General features: G+C 43.8%; 1 long non-coding RNA gene across 4 annotated transcripts in view; it reads right to left on the reverse strand.

The window, feature by feature from the left end:
- The window catches only part of LOC307181391, a 1,281,417-nt gene that overhangs the window by 619,738 nt on the left and 641,866 nt on the right, over positions 1 to 19,813 (reverse strand). For all 4 annotated transcript variants that reach the window (XR_013826639.1, XR_013826640.1, XR_013826641.1 and 1 more), the window contains exon 2: positions 13,964 to 14,049. This is a non-coding gene — a long non-coding RNA (uncharacterized lncRNA). The remainder of the gene's footprint in view (positions 1 to 13,963; positions 14,050 to 19,813) is intronic.

Below are 19,813 nucleotides of genomic sequence, written 5' to 3' on the forward strand. Positions count from 1 at the left end.
TAAAACCAGAGATTGAAATGAGTACAGATAAAGTTCCTTAAGTCAAATATGGAATAGACAAGAGCTACTCCTTGCTCAACGAAATGGACTCAACACCGCATATTAAACGCCTAAGAATGTACCTGACTAGTAAGTATCATAAAACCTATGGATTGCTATGTCTCCGAAAGAGAATCAAGCATGTGTACAGGGGCATAAACGCAGCAGTGATAGGATTGGAGAGGTTCGGTGAGCAAATGAAGACCCTTTGAAGTCATATTGCATGGTACCCATTACACGGGTCTCAACTCTCCAGGTTTAAGGTATTCTTCCTTCAGCTAAAACATGCATGTGGAACCCAAGTATGATCAACCATGTGAACGGGAGACGTGTTCAAATATGTCTCAGTTTTCCTCCCCTGGTACTCGGGTGCAACATTCCAGACGCTTTACTAACACTCTCCCCACTTGGAGAGTCAGCGCCTTTAACCTCCTGTTTGGCCCAGTTTGCAATTTCTGCGGAAGATGAACACGAATAGCAAGAACCAATGAGAGGCTAGCTGGAGGTGTCTGGACGGGCAAATTTAACTCTCATTTCCCACCAGGAAGAGGAAATAACCAAAGGCTCAGCGTGCCATACCGGAACCAGATTAGGGCCTGAAGCCATTCTGCGGTGTTGCGGCCAGATCAAAAGAAAGCGAGTTGAAGAAAGGAGCTCAGGGGCACTATAATTCACAAACCTGCAGAGTTATAAATGACAGCTATCGTCCAAAAATATACTGAAGTAAGGCTGCCAAGAGGACTTGAAAGCGGGGCAGAATTGCAGGAAACCGATTTCAGGAGGTAGACTGGAATTGCATTGAAAGCATAGGAAAAGAGGCAGAACGTCCACAATGATGCACTTGGCCAAAAACGGCGTATGCGTTTTTTCCTAAATATATTCAGGAAAAAACGCATATGCCCTTTTTGGCCAACCAAGCAAGCTTGCAAAGGAAATCTGCACTACAATGAAGTCTCACTTCCCCCCGGTCAAAAGGGCCATCTGAAAAAAGTGTAAAATCCAGAAAGGCAGGACAGGCCATGGAGAACTGGGAGCCTTGTTATGCTGATGGGCGGGATGTAAATTGCCAACAACCACTCGGGAGAAGTGTATGGTGTTTCCTGAAACATCTAAAAAACAAAGCAACAGAACCTAGGGCACTTCCACTTATGGTCCTATAGCTTAGGGAAATTAAAATCAAAAACACACAGCCACCCCAAAGTTTGGAACGGCTCTGTTTACAAGAACCTCGTTTACAGTACAAGTTCAACATCGCAGAAAGTGAAAAATGGATAAAGAAGTTGTGGTATTTACTTACAAAGCAATATCACTCAGCAATGAAATCTGTGTCATCAGGCCCTTAGCAGCACAATGAGTGGATTCAGTTATGATGATTCTAACTGAAATAAGTCACACAGAAAAAGAAACATCATAAGATATCAGTAATACACGGAATGTAAACTTGGCTACACAGGAACTGAATTACAGAACAGAACAGGGTCTCAAATTTAGAAAACCAACTTATTCTTGCTTAAGGGTAAAGGTGAGTTGGGGTGCTGCATAAAACCAGAGGTTGAAATGAGCACAGATAAAGTTCCTTAAGCCAAATATGGAATAGACAAGAGCTACTCCTTGCTCAACGAAATGGACTCAACACCCCATATTAAACGCCTAAGAATGTACCTGACTAGTAAGTATCTTAAAACCTATGGATTGCTATGTCTCTGAAAGAGAATCAAGCATGTGTACAGGGGCATAAACGCAGCAGTGATAGGATTGGAGAGGTTCGGTGAGCAAATGAAGACCCTTTGAAGTCATATTGCATGGTATCCATTCCACGGGTTTCAACTACCCAGGTTTAAGGTATTCTTCCTTCAGCTAAAACATGCATGTGGAACCTAGAGTATGATCAACCATGTGATCGGGAGACGTGTTCAAATATGTCTCAGTTTTCCTCCCCTGGTACTCGGGTGCAACATTCCAGACGCTTTACTAACACTCTCCCCACTTGGAGAGTCAGCGCCTTTAACCTCCTGTGTGGCCCAGTTTGCAATTTCTGCGGAAGATGAACAGGAATAGCGAGAACCAATGAGAGGCTAGCTGGAGGTGTCTGGACGGGCAAATTTAACTCTCATTTCCCAACAGGAAGAGGAATTAACCAAAGGCTCAGCATGCCGGGCCGGAACCAGATTAGGGCCTGAAGCCATCCTGCGGTGTTGCGGCCAGGTCACAAGAAAGCGAGTTGAAGAAAGGAGCTCAGGGGCACTGTAATTCACAAACCTGCAGAGATATAAATGACAGCTATCGTCCAAAAATAGACTGAAGTAAGGCTGCCAAGAGGACTTGAAAGCGGGGCAGAATTGCAGGAAACCTATTTCAGGAGGTAGACTGGAATTGCATTGAAAGCATAGGAAAAGAGGCAGAACGTCCACAATGATGCACTTGGCCAAAAAGGGCGTATGCGTTTTTTCCTGAATATATTCAGGAAAAAACGCATACGCACTTTTTGGCCAACCAAGCAAGCTTGCAAAGGAAATCTGCACTACAATGAAGTCTCACTTCCCCCCGGTCAAAAGGGCCATCTGAAAAAAGTGTAAAATCCAGAAAGGCAGGACAGGCCATGGAGAACTGGGAGCCTTGTTATGCTGATGGGCGGGATGTAAATTCCCAACAGCCACTGGGGAGAAGTGTATGGTGTTTCCTGAAACATCTAAAAAACAAAGCAACTGAGCCTAGGGCACTGCCACTTATGGTCCTATAGCTTAGGGAAATTAAAATCAAAAAGACACAGCCACCCCAAAGTTTGCGACGCCTCTGTTTACAAGAACCTCGTTTACAGTACAAGTTCAACATCGCAGAAAGTGAAAAATGGATAAAGAAGTTGTGGTATTTACTTACAAAGCAATATCACTCAGCAATGAAATCTATGTCATCAGGCCCTTAGCATCACAATGAGTGGATTCAGGTATGATGATTCTAACTGAAATAAGTCACACAGAAAAAGAAACATCATAAGATATCAGTAATACACGGAATGTAAACTTGGCTACACAGGAACTGAATTACAGAACAGAACAGGGTCTCAAATTTAGAAAACCAACTTATGCTTGCTTAAGGGGAAAGGTGAGTTGGGGTGCTGCATAAAACCAGAGATTGAAATGAGCACAGATAAAGTTCCTTAAGTCAAATATGGAATAGACAAGAGCTACTCCTTGCTAAACGAAATGGACTCAACACCGCATATTAAACGCCTAAGAATGTACCTGACTAGTAAGTATCATAAAACCTATGGATTGCTATGTCTCCGAAAGAGAATCAAGCATGTGTACAGGGGCATAAACGCAGCAGTGATAGGATTGGAGAGGTTCGGTGAGCAAATGAAGACCCTTTGAAGTCATATTGCATGGTACCCATTACAGGGGTCTCTACTCTCCAGGTTTAAGGTATTCTTCCTTCAGCTAAAACATGCATGTGGAACCCAAGTATGATCAACCATGTGAACGGGAGACGTGTTCAAATATGTCTCAGTTTTCCTCCCCTGGTACTCGGGTGCAACATTCCAGACGCTTTACTAACACTCTCCCCACTTGGAGAGTCAGCGCCTTTAACCTCCTGTTTGGCCCAGTTTGCAATTTCTGCGGAAGATGAACAGGAATAGCGAGAACCAATGAGAGGCTAGCTGGAGGTGTCTGGACGGGCAAATTTAACTCTCATTTCGCAACAGGAAGAGGAAATAACCAAAGGCTCAGCGTTCCGTACCGGAACCAGATTAGGGCCTGAAGCCATCCTGCGGTATTGCGGCCAGCTCAAAAGAAACCGAGTTGAAGAAAGGAGCTCAGGGGCACTGTAATTCACAAACCTGCAGTTATAAATGACAGCTATCGTCCCAAAACATACTGAAGTAAGGCTGCCAAGAGGACTTGAAAGCGGGGCAGAATTGCAGGAAACCGATTTCAGGAGGTAGACTGGAATTGCATTGAAAGCATAGGAAAAGAGGCAGAACGTCCACAATGATGCACTTGGCCAAAAAGGGCGTATGCGTTTTTTCCTGAATATATTCAGGAAAAAACGCATACGCCCTTTTTGGCCAACCAAGCAAGCTTGCAAAGGAAATCTGCACTACAATGAAGTCTCACTTCCCCCCGGTCAAAAGGGCCATCTGAAAAAAGTGTAAAATCCAGAAAGGCAGGACAGGCCATGGAGAACTGGGAGCCTTGTTATGCTGATGGGCGGGATGTAAATTGCCAACAAACACTCGGGAGAAGTGTATGGTGTTTCCTGAAACATCTAAAAAACAAAGCAACAGAACCTAGGGCACTTCCACTTATGGTCCTATAGCTTAGGGAAATTAAAATCAAAAAGACACAGCCACCCCAAAGTTTGGAACGGCTCTGTTTACAAGAACCTCATTTACAGTACAAGTTCAACATCGCAGAAAGTGAAAAATGGATAAAGAAGTTGTGGTATTTACTTACAAAGCAATATCACTCAGCAATGAAATCTGTGTCATCAGGCCCTTAGCAGCACAATGAGTGGATTCAGGTATGATGATTCTAACTGAAATAAGTCACACAGAAAAAGAAACATCATAAGATATCACTAATACACGGAATGTAAACTTGGCTACACAGGAACTGAATTACAGAACAGAACAGGGTCTCAAATTTAGAAAACCAACTTATTCTTGCTTAAGGGGAAAGGTGAGTTGGGGTGCTGCATAAAACCAGAGATTGAAATGAGCACAGATAAAGTTCCTTAAGCCAAATATGGAATAGACAAGAGCTACTCCTTGCTCAACGAAATGGACTCAACACCCCATATTAAACGCCTAAGAATGTACCTGACTAGTAAGTATCTTAAAACCTATGGATTGCTATGTCTCCGAAAGAGAATCAAGCATGTGTACAGGGGCATAAACGCAGCAGTGATAGGATTGGAGAGGTTCGGTGAGCAAATGAAGACCCTTTGAAGTCATATTGCATGGTACCCATTACACGGGTTTCAACTACCCAGGTTTAAGGTATTCTTCCTTCAGCTAAAACATGCATGTGGAACCTAGAGTATGATCAACCATGTGATCGGGAGACGTGTTCAAATATGTCTCAGTTTTCCTCCCCTGGTACTCGGGTGCAACATTCCAGACGCTTTACTAACACTCTCCCCACTTGGAGAGTCAGTCCCTTTAACCTCCTGTTTGGCCCAGTTTGCAATTTCTGCGGAAGATGAACAGGAATAGCGAGAACCAATGAGAGGCTAGCTGGAGGTGTCTGGACGGGCAAATTTAACTCTCATTTCCCACCAGGTAGAGGAATTAACCAAAGGCTCAGCATGCCGGGCCGGAACCAGATTAGGGCCTGAAGCCATCCTGCGGTGTTGCGGCCAGGTCACAAGAAAGCGAGTTGAAGAAAGGAGCTCAGGGGCACTGTAATTCACAAACCTGCAGAGTTATAAATGACAGCTATCGTCCAAAAATAGACTGAAGTAAGGCTGCCAAGAGGACTTGAAATGGGGCAGAATTGCAGGAAACCGATTTCAGGAGGTAGACTGGAATTGCATTGAAAGCATAGGAAAAGAGGCAGAACGTCCACAATGATGCACTTGGCCAAAAAGGGCGTATGCGTTTTTTCCTGAATATATTCAGGAAAAAACGCATACGCCCTTTTTGGCCAACCAAGCAAGCTTGCAAAGGAAATCTGCACTACAATGAAGTCTCACTTCCCCCCGGTCAAAAGGGCCATCTGAAAAAAGTGTAAAATCCAGAAAGGCAGGACAGGCCATGGAGAACTGGGAGCCTTGTTATGCTGATGGGCGGGATGTAAATTGACAACAACCACTCCGGAGAAGTGTATGGTGTTTCCTGAAACATCTAAAAAACAAAGCAACAGAGCCTAGGGCACTTCCACTTATGGTCCTATAGCTTAGGGAAATTAAAATCAAAAAGACACAGCCACCCCAAAGTTTGGAACGGCTCTGTTTACAAGAACCTCGTTTACAGTACAAGTTCAATATCACAGAAAGTGAAAAATGGATAAAGAAGTTGTGGTATATACTTACAAAGCAATATCACTCAGCAATGAAATCTATGTCATCAGCCCCTTAGGAGCACAATGAGTGGGTTCAGGTATGATGATTCTAACTGAAATAAGTCACACAGAAAAAGAAATATCATAAGATATCAGTAATACACGGAATGTAAACTTGGCTACACAGGAACTGAATTACAGAACAGAACAGGGTCTCAAATTTAGAAAACCAACTTATGCTTGCTTAAGGGTAAAGGTGAGTTGGGGTGCTGCATAAAAGCAGAGATTGAAATGAGCACAGATATAGTTCCTTAAGTCAAATATGGAATAGACAAGAGCTACTCCTTGCTCAACGAAATGGACTCAACACCGCATATTAAACGCCTAAGAATGTACCTGACTAGTAAGTATCGTAAAACCTATGGATTGCTATGTCTCCAAAAGAGAATCAAGCATGTGTACAGGGGCATAAACGCAGCAGTGATAGGATTGGAGAGGTTCGGTGAGCAAATGAAGACCCTTTGAAGTCATATTGCATGGTACCCATTACACGGGTCTCAACTCTCCAGGTTTAAGGTATTCTTCCTTCAGTTAAAACATGCATGTGGAACCCAAGTATGATCAACCATGTGAACGGGAGACGTGTTCAAATATGTCTCAGTTTTCCTCCCCTGGTACTCGGGTGCAACATTCCAGACGCTTTACTAACACTCTCCCCACTTGGAGAGTCAGCGCCTTTAACCTCCTGTTTGGCCCAGTTTGCAATTTCTGCGGAAGATGAACAGGAATAGCGAGAACCAATGAGAGGCTAGCTGGAGGTGTCTGGACGGGCAAATTTAACTCTCATTTCCCACCAGGAAGAGGAAATAACCAAAGGCTCAGCGTGCCATACCGGAACCAGATTAGGGCCTGAAGCCATCCTGCGGTGTTGCGGCCAGCTCAAAAGAAAGCGAGTTGAAGAAAGGAGCTCAGGGGCACTGTAATTCACAAACCTTCAGAATTATAAATGACAGCTATCGTCCAAAAATATACTGAAGTAAGGCTGCCAAGAGGACTTGAAAGCGGGGCAGAATTGCAGGAAACCGATTTCAGGAGGTAGACTGGAATTGCATTGAAAGCATAGGAAAAGAGGCAGAACGTCCACAATGATGCACTTGGCCAAAAAGGGCGTATGCGTTTTTTCCTGAATATATTCAGGAAAAAACGCATACGCCCTTTTTGGCCAACCAAGCAAGCTTGCAAAGGAAATCTGCACTACAATGAAGTCTCACTTCCCCCCGGTCAAAAGGGCCATCTGAAAAAAGTGTAAAATCCAGAAAGGCAGGACAGGCCATGGAGAACTGGGAGCCTTGTTATGCTGATGGGCGGGATGTAAATTGCCAACAGACACTCGGGAGAAGTGTATGGTGTTTCCTGAAACATCTAAAAAACAAAGCAACAGAGCCTAGGGCACTTCCACTTATGGTCCTATACCTTAGGGAAATTAAAATCAAAAAGACACAGCCACCCCAAAGTTTGGGACGCCTCTGTTTACAAGACCCTCGTTTACAGTACAAGTTCAACATCGCAGAAAGTGAAAAATGGATAAAGAAGTTGTGGTATTTACTTACAAAGCAATATCACTCAGCAATGAAATCTATGTCATCAGGCCCTTAGCAGCACAATGAGTGGGTTCAGGTATGATGATTCTAACTGAAATAAGTCACACAGAAAAAGAAACATCATAAGATATCAGTAATACACGGAATGTAAACTTCGCAACACAGGAACTGAATTACAGAACAGAACAGGGTCTCAAATTTAGAAAACCAACTTATGCTTGCTTAAGGGTAAAGGTGAGTTGGGGTGCTGCTTAAAAACAGAGATTGAAATGAGCACAGATAAAGTTCCTTAAGTCAAATATGGAATAGACAAGAGCTACTCCTTGCTCAATGAAATGGACTCAACACCGCATATTAAACGCCTAAGAATGTACCTGACTAGTAAGTATCGTAAAACCTATGGATTGCTGTGTCTCCAAAAGAGAATCAAGCATGTGTACAGGGGCATAAACGCAGCAGTGATAGGATTGGAGAGGTTCGGTGAGCAAATGAAGACCCTTTGAAGTCATATTGCATGGTACCCATTACACGGGTCTCAACTCTCCAGGTTTAAGGTATTCTTCATTCAGCTAAAACATGCATGGGGAACCCAAGTATGATCAACCATGTGAACGGGAGACGTGTTCAAATATGTCTCAGTTTTCCTCCCCTGGTACTCGGGTGCAACATTCCAGACGCTTTACTAACACTCTCCCCACTTGGAGAGTCAGCGCCTTTAACCTCCTGTTTGGCCCAGTTTGCAATTTCTGCGGAAGATGAACAGGAATAGCGAGAACCAATGAGAGGCTAGCTGGAGGTGTCTGGACGGGCAAATTTAACTCTCATTTCGCAACAGGAAGAGGAAATAACCAAAGGCTCAGCGTTCCGTACCGGAACCAGATTAGGGCCTGAAGCCATCCTGCGGTATTGCGGCCAGCTCAAAAGAAACCGAGTTGAAGAAAGGAGCTCAGGGGCACTGTAATTCACAAACCTGCAGTTATAAATGACAGCTATCGTCCAAAAACATACTGAAGTAAGGCTGCCAAGAGGACTTGAAAGCGGGGCAGAATTGCAGGAAACCGATTTCAGGAGGTAGACTGGAATTGCATTGAAAGCATAGGAAAAGAGGCAGAACGTCCACAATGATGCACTTGGCCAAAAAGGGCATATGCGTTTTTTCCTGAATATATTCAGGAAAAAACGCATACGCCCTTTTTGGCCAACCAAGCAAGCTTGCAAAGGAAATCTGCACTACAATGAAGTCTCACTTCCCCCCGGTCAAAAGGGCCATCTGAAAAAAGTGTAAAATCCAGAAAGGCAGGACAGGCCATGGAGAACTGGGAGCCTTGTTATGCTGATGGGCGGGATGTAAATTGCCAACAAACACTCGGGAGAAGTGTATGGTGTTTCCTGAAACATCTAAAAAACAAAGCAACAGAACCTAGGGCACTTCCACTTATGGTCCTATAGCTTAGGGAAATTAAAATCAAAAAGACACAGCCACCCCAAAGTTTGGAACGGCTCTGTTTACAAGAACCTCATTTACAGTACAAGTTCAACATCGCAGAAAGTGAAAAATGGATAAAGAAGTTGTGGTATTTACTTACAAAGCAATATCACTCAGCAATGAAATCTGTGTCATCAGGCCCTTAGCAGCACAATGAGTGGATTCAGGTATGATGATTCTAACTGAAATAAGTCACACAGAAAAAGAAACATCGTAAGATATCATTAATACACGGAATGTAAACTTGGCTACACAGGAACTGAATTACAGAACAGAACAGGGTCTCAAATTTAGAAAACCAACTTATTCTTGCTTAAGGGGAAAGGTGAGTTGGGGTGCTGCATAAAACCAGAGATTGAAATGAGCACAGATAAAGTTCCTTAAGCCAAATATGGAATAGACAAGAGCTACTCCTTGCTCAACGAAATGGACTCAACACCCCATATTAAACGCCTAAGAATGTACCTGACTAGTAAGTATCTTAAAACCTATGGATTGCTATGTCTCCGAAAGAGAATCAAGCATGTGTACAGGGGCATAAACGCAGCAGTGATAGGATTGGAGAGGTTCGGTGAGCAAATGAAGACCCTTTGAAGTCATATTGCATGGTACCCATTCCACGGGTTTCAACTACCCAGGTTTAAGGTATTCTTCCTTCAGCTAAAACATGCATGTGGAACCTAGAGTATGATCAACCATGTGATCGGGAGACGTGTTCAAATATGTCTCAGTTTTCCTCCCCTGGTACTCGGGTGCAACATTCCAGACGCTTTACTAACACTCTCCCCACTTGGAGAGTCAGTCCCTTTAACCTCCTGTTTGGCCCAGTTTGCAATTTCTGCGGAAGATGAACAGGAATAGCGAGAACCAATGAGAGGCTAGCTGGAGGTGTCTGGACGGGCAAATTTAACTCTCATTTCCCACCAGGTAGAGGAATTAACCAAAGGCTCAGCATGCCGGGCCGGAACCAGATTAGGGCCTGAAGCCATCCTGCGGTGTTGCGGCCAGGTCACAAGAAAGCGAGTTGAAGAAAGGAGCTCAGGGGCACTGTAATTCACAAACCTGCAGAGTTATAAATGACAGCTATCGTCCAAAAATAGACTGAAGTAAGGCTGCCAAGAGGACTTGAAAGCGGGGCAGAATTGCAGGAAACCGATTTCAGGAGGTAGACTGGAATTGCATTGAAAGCATAGGAAAAGAGGCAGAACGTCCACAATGATGCACTTGGCCAAAAAGGGCGTATGCGTTTTTTCCTGAATATATTCAGGAAAAAACGCATACGCCCTTTTTGGCCAACCAAGCAAGCTTGCAAAGGAAATCTGCACTACAATGAAGTCTCACTTCCCCCCGGTCAAAAGGGCCATCTGAAAAAAGTGTAAAATCCAGAAAGGCAGGACAGGCCATGGAGAACTGGGAGCCTTGTTATGCTGATGGGCGGGATGTAAATTGCCAACAACCACTCGGGAGAAGTGTATGGTGTTTCCTGAAACATCTAAAAAACAAAGCAACAGAGCCTAGGGCACTTCCACTTATGGTCCTATAGCTTAGGGAAATTAAAATCAAAAAGACACAGCCACCCCAAAGTTTGGGACGCCTCTGTTTACAAGACCCTCGTTTACAGTACAAGTTCAACATCGCAGAAAGTGAAAAATGGATAAAGAAGTTGTGGTATTTACTTACAAAGCAATATCACTCAGCAATGAAATCTATGTCATCAGGCCCTTAGCATCACAATGAGTGGATTCAGGTATGATGATTCTAACTGAAATAAGTCACACAGAAAAAGAAACATCATAAGATATCACTAATACACGGAATGTAAACTTGGCTACACAGGAACTGAATTACAGAACAGAACAGGGTCTCAAATTTAGAAAACCAACTTATGCTTGCTTAAGGGGAAAGGTGAGTTGGGGTGCTGCAGAAAACCAGAGATTGAAATGAGCACAGATAAAGTTCCTTAAGTCAAATATGGAATAGACAAGAGCTACTCCTTGCTCAACGAAATGGACTCAACACCGCATATTAAACGCCTAAGAATGTACCTGACTAGTAAGTATCTTAAAACCTATGGATTGCTATGTCTCCGAAAGAGAATCAAGCATGTGTACAGGGGCATAAACGCAGCAGTGATAGGATTGGAGAGGTTCGGTGAGCAAATGAAGACCCTTTGAAGTCATATTGCATGGTACCCATTACACGGGTCTTAACTCTCCAGGTTTAAGGTATTCTTCCTTCAGCTAAAACATGCATGTGGAACCCAAGTATGATCAACCATGTGAACGGGAGACGTGTTCAAATATGTCTCAGTTTTCCTCCCCTGGTACTCGGGTGCAACATTCCAGACGCTTTACTAACACTCTCCCCACTTGGAGAGTCAGCGTCTTTAACCTCCTGTTTGGCCCAGTTTGCAATTTCTGCGGAAGATGAACAGGAATAGCGAGAACCAATGAGAGGCTAGCTGGAGGTGTCTGGACGGGCAAATTTAACTCTCATTTCCCACGGAGAAGAGGAATTAACCAAAGGCTCAGCGTGCCGTTGCCAGAACCAGATTAGGGCCTGAAGCCATCCTGCGGTGTTGCGGCCAGGTCACAAGAAAGCGAGTTGAAGAAAGGAGCTCAGGGGCACTGTAATTCACAAACCTGCAGAGTTATAAATGACAGCTATCGTCCAAAAATAGACTGAAGTAAGGCTGCCAAGAGGACTTGAAAGCGGGGCAGAATTGCAGGAAACCGATTTCAGGAGGTAGACTGGAATTGCATTGAAAGCATAGGAAAAGAGGCAGAACGTCCACAATGATGCACTTGGCCAAAAAGGGCGTATGCGTTTTTTCCTGAATATATTCAGGAAAAAACGCATACGCCCTTTTTGGCCAACCAAGCAAGCTTGCAAAGGAAATCTGCACTACAATGAAGTCTCACTTCCCCCCGGTCAAAAGGGCCATCTGAAAAAAGTGTAAAATCCAGAAAGGCAGGACAGGCCATGGAGAACTGGGAGCCTTGTTATGCTGATGGGCGGGATGTAAATTGCCAACAACCACTCGGGAGAAGTGTATGGTGTTTCCTGAAACATCTAAAAAACAAAGCAACAGAGCCTAGGGCACTTCCACTTATGGTCCTATAGCTTAGGGAAATTAAAATCAAAAAGACACAGCCACCCCAAAGTTTGGGATGCCTCCGATTACAAGAACCTCGTTTACCGTACAAGTTCAATATCACAGAAAGTGAAAAATGGATAAAGAAGTTGTGGTATTTACTTACAAAGCAATATCACTCAGCAATGAAATCTATGTCATCAGGCCCTTAGCAGCACAATGAGTGGATTCAGGTATGATGATTCTAACTGAAATAAGTCACACAGAAAAAGAAACATCATAAGATATCAGTAATACACGGAATGTAAACTTGGCTACACAGGAACTGAATTACAGAACAGAACAGGGTCTCAAATTTAGAAAACCAACTTATGCTAGCTTAAGGGTAAAGGTGAGTTGGGGTGCTGCATAAAAACAGAGATTGAAATGAGCACAGATAAAGTTCCTTAAGTCAAATATGGAATAGACAAGAGCTACACCTTGCTCAACGAAATGGACTCAACACCGCATATTAAACGCCTAAGAATGTACCTGACTAGTAAGTATCGTAAAACCTATGGATTGCTATGTCTCCAAAAGAGAATCAAGCATGTGTACAGGGGCATAAACGCAGCAGTGATAGGATTGGAGAGGTTCGGTGAGCAAATGAAGACCCTTTGAAGTCATATTGCATGGTACCGATTACACGGGTCTCAACTCTCCAGGTTTAAGGTATTCTTCCTTCAGCTAAAACATGCATGTGGAACCCAAGTATGATCAACCATGTGAACGGGAGACGTGTTCAAATATGTCTCAGTTTTCCTCCCCTGGTACTCGGGTGCAACATTCCAGACGCTTTACTAACACTCTCCCCACTTGGAGAGTCAGCGCCTTTAACCTCCTGTTTGGCCCAGTTTGCAATTTCTGCGGAAGATGAACAGGAATAGCGAGAACCAATGAGAGGCTAGCTGGAGGTGTCTGGACGGGCAAATTTAACTCTCATTTCCCACCAGGAAGAGGAAATAACCAAAGGCTCAGCGTGCCATACCGGAACCAGATTAGGGCCTGAAGCCATCCTGCGGTGTTGCGGCCAGCTCAAAAGAAAGCGAGTTGAAGAAAGGAGCTCAGGGGCACTGTAATTCACAAACCTTCAGAATTATAAATGACAGCTATCGTCCAAAAATATACTGAAGTAAGGCTGCCAAGAGGACTTGAAAGCGGGGCAGAATTGCAGGAAACCGATTTCAGGAGGTAGACTGGAATTGCATTGAAAGCATAGGAAAAGAGGCAGAACGTCCACAATGATGCACTTGGCCAAAAAGGGCGTATGCGTTTTTTCCTGAATATATTCAGGAAAAAACGCATACGCCCTTTTTGGCCAACCAAGCAAGCTTGCAAAGGAAATCTGCACTACAATGAAGTCTCACTTCCCCCCGGTCAAAAGGGCCATCTGAAAAAAGTGTAAAATCCAGAAAGTCAGGACAGGCCATGGAGAACTGGGAGCCTTGTTATGCTGATGGGCGGGATGTAAATTGCCAACAACCACTCGGGAGAAGTGTATGGTGTTTCCTGAAACATCTAAAAAACAAATCAACAGAACCCAGGGCACTTCCACTTATGGTCCTATAGCATAGGGAAATTAAAATCAAAAAGACACAGCCACCCCAAAGTTTGGAACGGCTCTGTTTACAAGAACCTCGTTTACAGTACAAGTTCAACATCGCAGAAAGTGAAAAATGGATAAAGAAGTTGTGGTATGTACTTAAAAAGCAATATCACTCAGCAATGAAATCTGTGTCATCAGGCCCTTAGCAGCACAATGAGTGGATTCAGGTATGATGATTCTAACTGAAGTAAGTCACACAGAAAATGAAACATCATAAGATATCAGTAATACACGGAATGTAAACTTGGCTACACAGGAACTGAATTACAGAACAGAATAGGGTCTCAAATTTAGAAAACCAACTTATGCTTGCTTAAGGGTAAAGGTGAGTTGGGGTGCTGCATAAAACCAGAGATTGAAATGAGCACAGATAAAGTTCCTTAAGTCAAATATGGAATAGACAAGAGCTACTCCTTGCTCAACGAAATGGACTCAACACCGCATATTAAACGCCTAAGAATGTACCTGACTAGTAAGTATCTTAAAACCTATGGATTGCTATGTCTCCGAAAGAGAATCAAGCATGTGTACAGGGGCATAAACGCAGCAGTGATAGGATTGGAGAGGTTCGGTGAGCAAATGAAGACACTTTGAAGTCATATTGCACGGTACCCATTCCACGGGTCTCAACTCTCCAGGTTTAAGGTATTCTTCCTTCAGCTAAAACATTCATGTGGAACCCAGAGTATGATCAACCATGTGAACGGGAGACGTGTTCAAATATGTCTCAGTTTTCCTCCCCTGGTACTCGGGTGCAACATTCCAGACGCTTTACTAACACTCTCCCCACTTGGAGAGTCAGCGCCTTTAACCTCCTGTTTGGCCCAGTTTGCAATTTCTGCGGAAGATGAACAGGAATAGCGAGAACTAATGAGAGACTAGCTGGAGGTGTCTGGACGGGCAAATTTAACTCTCATTTCCCACCAGGAAAAGGAAATAACCAAAGGCTCAGCGTGCCGTGCCGGAACCAGATTAGGGCCTGAAGCCATCCTGCGGTGTTGCGGCCAGGTCACAAGAAAGCAAGTTGAAGAAAGGAGCTCAGGGGCACTGTAATTCACAAACCTGCAGAGGTATAAATGACAGCTATCGTCCAAAAATAGACTGAAGTAAGGCTGCCAAGAGGACTTGAAAGCGGGGCAGAATTGCAGGAAACCGATTTCAGGAGGTAGACTGGAATTGCATTGAAAGCATAGGAAAAGAGGCAGAACGTCCACAATGATGCACTTGGCCAAAAAGGGCGTATGTGTTTTTTCCTGAATATATTCAGGAAAAAACGCATACGCCCTTTTTGGCCAACCAAGCAAGCTTGCAAAGGAAATCTGCACTACAATGAAGTCTCACTTCCCCCCGGTCAAAAGGGCCATCTGAAAAAAGTGTAAAATCCAGAAAGGCAGGACAGGCCATGGAGAACTGGGAGCCTTGTTATGCTGATGGGCGGGATGTAAATTGCCAACAGACACTTGGGAGAAGTGTATGGTGTTTCCTGAAACATCTAAAAAACAAAGCAACAGAGCCTAGGGCACTTCCACTTATGGTCCTATAGCTTAGGAAAATTAAAATCAAAAAGACACAGCCACCCCAAAGTTTGGAACAACTCTGTTTACAAGAACCTCGTTTACAGTACAAGTTCAACATCGCAGAAAGTGAAAAATGGATAAAGAACTTGTGGTACTTACGTACAATGCAGTATCACTCAGCAATGAAATCTATGTCATCAGGCCCGTAGCAGCATAATGAGTAGATTCAGGTACGATGATTCTAACTGAAATAAGTCACACAGAAAAAGAAACATCATAAGATATCACTAATACACGGAATGTAAACTTGGCTACACAGGAACTGAATTCCAAAACAGAAAATGTTCTCAAATTTAGAAAACCAACTTATGCTTGCTTAAGGGGAAAGGTGAGTTGGGGTGCTGCATAAAACCAGAGATTGAAATGAGCACAGATAAATTTCCTTAAGCCAAATATGGAATAGACAAGAGCTACTCCTTGCTCAACGAAATGGACTCAACACCGCATATTAAACGCCTAAGAATGTACCTGACTAGTAAGCATCTTAAAACCTATGGATTGCTATGTCTCCGAAAGAGAATCAAGCATGTGTACAGGGGCATAAACACAGCAGTGATAGGATTGGAGAGGTTCGGTGAGCAAATGAAGACCCTTTGAAGTCATATTGCATGGTACCCATTCCACGGGTTTCAACTACCCAGGTTTTAGGTATTCTTCCTTCAGCTAAAACATGCATGTGGAACCCAGAGTATGATCAACCATGTGATCGGGAGACGTGTTCAAATATGTCTCAGTTTTCCTCCCCTGGTACTCGGGTGCAACATTCCAGACGCTTTACTAACACTCTCCCCACTTGGAGAGTCAGCGCCTTTAACCTCCTGTTTGGCACAGTTTGCAATTTCTGCGGAAGATGAACAGGAATAGCGAGAACCAATGAGAGGCTAGCTGGAGGTGTCTGGACGGGCAAATTTAACTCTCATTTCCCACCAGGACGAGGAAATAAACAAAGGCTCAGCGTGCCGTACCGGAACCAGATTAGGGCCTGAAGCCATCCTGCGGTGTTGCCGCCAGGTCACAAGAAAGCGAGTTGAAGGAAGGAGCTCAGGGGCACTGTAATTCACAAACCTGCAGAGTTATAAATGACAGCTATCGTCCAAAAATAGACTGAAGTAAGGCTGCCAAGAGGACTTGAAAGCGGGGCAGAATTGCAGGAAACCGATTTCAGGAGGTAGACTGGAATTGCATTGAAAGCATAGGAAAAGAGGCAGAACGTCCACAATGATGCACTTGGCCAAAAAGGGCGTATGCGTTTTTTCCTGAATATATTCAGGAAAAAACGCATACGCCCTTTTTGGCCAACCAAGCAAGCTTGCAAAGGAAATCTGCACTACAATGAAGTCTCACTTCCCCCCGGTCAAAAGGGCCATCTGAAAAAAGTGTAAAATCCAGAAAGGCAGGACAGGCCATGGAGAACTGGGAGCCTTGTTATGCTGATGGGCGGGATGTAAATTGCCAACAACCACTCGGGAGAAGTGTATGGTGTTTCCTGAAACATCTAAAAAACAAAGCAACAGAGCCTAGGGCACTGCCACTTATGGTCCTATAGCTTAGGGAAATTAAAATCAAAAAGACACAGCCACCCCAAAGTTTGGAACGGCTCTGTTTACAAGAACCTCGTTTACAGTACAAGTTCAACATCGCAGAAAGTGAAAAATGGATAAAGAACATGTGGTACTTACGTACAATGCAGTATCACTCAGCAATGAAATCTATGTCATCAGGCCCGTAGCAGCATAATGAGTAGATTCAGGTACGATGATTCTAACTGAAATAAGTCACACAGAAAAAGAAACATCATAAGATATCACTAATACACGGAATGTAAACTTGGCTACACAGGAACTGAATTCCAAAACAGAACAGGTTCTCAAATTTAGAAAACCTACTTATGCTTGCTTAAGGGGAAAGGTGAGTTGGGTTGCTGCATAAAACCAGAGATTGAAATGAGCACAGATAAAGTTCCTTAAGCCAAATATGGAATAGACAAGAGCTACTCCTTGCTCAACGAAATGGACTCAACACCGCATATTAAACGCCTAAGAATGTACCTGACTAGTAAGTATCTTAAAACCTATGGATTGCTATGTCTCCGAAAGAGAATCAAGCATGTGTACAGGGGCATAAACGCAGCAGTGATAGGATTGGAGAGGTTCGGTGAGCAAATGAAGACCCTTTGAAGTCATATTGCATGATACCCATTCCACGGGTTTCAACTACCCAGGTTTAAGGTATTCTTCCTTCAGCTAAAACATGCATGTGGAACCTAGAGTATGATCAACCATGTGATCGGGAGACGTGTTCAAATATGTCTCAGTTTTCCTCCCCTGGTACTCAGGTGCAACATTCCAGATGCTTTACTAACACTCTCCCCACTTGGAGAGTCAGTCCCTTTAACCTCCTGTTTGGCCCAGTTTGCAATTTCTGCGGAAGATGAACAGGAATAGCGAGAACCAATGAGAGGCTAGCTGGAGGTGTATGGACGGGCAAATTTAACTCTCATTTCCCACCAGGAAGAGGAATTAACCAAAGGCTCAGCATGCCGGGCCAGAACCAGATTAGGGCGTGAAGCCATCCTGCGGTGTTGCGGCCAGGTCACAAGAAAGCGAGTTGAAGAAAGGAGCTCAGGGGCACTGTAATTCACAAACCTGCAGAGTTATAAATGACAGCTATCATCCAAAAATAGACTGAAGTAAGGCTGCCAAGAGGACTTGAAAGCGGGGCAGAATTGCAGGAAACCGATTTCAGGAGGTAGACTGGAATTGCATTAAAAGCATAGGAAAAGAGGCAGAACGTCCACAATGATGCACTTGGCCAAAAAGGGCGTATGCGTTTTTTCCTGAATATATTCAGGAAAAAACGCATACGCCCTTTTTGGCCAACCAAGCAAGCTTGCAAAGGAAATCTGCACTACAATGAAGTCTCACTTCCCCCCGGTCAAAAGGGCCATCTGAAAAAAGTGTAAAATCCAGAAAGGCAGGACAGGCCATGGAGAACTGGGAGCCTTGTTATGCTGATGGGCGGGATGTAAATTGCTAACAGACACTCGGGAGAAGTGTATGGTGTTTCCTGAAACATCTAAAAAACAAAGCAACAGAGCCTAGGGCACTTCCACTTATGGTCCTATAGCTTAGGGAAATTAAAATAAAAAAGACACAGCCACCCCAAAGTTTGGGACGCCTCTGTTTACAAAAACCTCGTTTACAGTACAAGTTCAACATTGCAGAAAGTGAAAAATGGATAAAGAAGTTGTGGTATTTACTTACAAAGCAATATCACTCAGCAATGAAATCTATGTCATCAGGCCCTTAGCATCACAATGAGTGGATTCAGGTATGATGATTCTAACTGAAATAAGTCACACAGAAAAAGAAACATCATAAGATATCAGTAATACACGGAATGTAAACTTGGCTACACAGGAACTGAATTACAGAACAGAACAGGGTCACAAATTTAGAAAACCAACTTATGCTTGCTTAAGGGTAAAGGTGAGTTGGGGTGCTGCATAAAACCAGAGATTGAAATGAGCACAGATAAAGTTCCTTAAGTCAAATATGGAATAGACAAGAGCTACTCCTTGCTCAACGAAATGGACTCAACACCGCATATTAAACGCCTAAGAATGTACCTGACTAGTAAGTATCGTAAAACCTGTGGATTGCAATGTCTCCGAAAGAGAATCAAGCATGTGTACAGGGGCATAAACGCAGCAGTGATAGGATTGGAGAGGTTCGGTGAGCAAATGAAGACCCTTTGAAGTCATATTGCATGGTACCCATTACACGGGTCTCAACTCTCCAGGTTTAAGGTATTCTTCCTTCAGCTAAAACATGCATGTGGCACCCAAGTATGATCAACCATGTGAACGGGAGACGTGTTCAAATATGTCTCAGTTTTCCTCCCCTGGTACTCGGGTGCAACATTCCAGACGCTTTACTAACACTCTCCCCACTTGGAGAGTCAGCGCCTTTAACCTCCTGTTTGGCCCAGTTTGCAATTTCTGCGGAAGATGAACAGTAATAGCGAGAACCAATGAGAGGCTAGCTGGAGGTGTCTGGACGGGCAAATTTAACTCTCATTTCCCACCAGGAAGAGGAAATAACCAAAGGCTCAGCGTGCCGTACCGGAACCAGATTAGGGCCTGAAGCCATCCTGCGGTGTTGCGGCCAGGTCACAAGAAAGCGAGTTGAAGAAAGGAGCTCAGGGGCACTGTAATTCACAAACCTGCAGAGTTATAAATGACAGCTATCGTCCAAAAATAGACTGAAGTAAGACTGCCAAGAGGACTTGTAAGCGGGGCAGAATTGCAGGAAACCGATTTCAGGAGGTAGACTGGAATTGCATTGAAAGCATAGGAAAAGAGGCAGAA

This window comes from Stenella coeruleoalba, assembly GCF_951394435.1.
Source record: "Stenella coeruleoalba genome assembly, contig: scaffold_63, whole genome shotgun sequence".
Taxonomy (NCBI): Eukaryota; Metazoa; Chordata; class Mammalia; order Artiodactyla; family Delphinidae; genus Stenella; species Stenella coeruleoalba.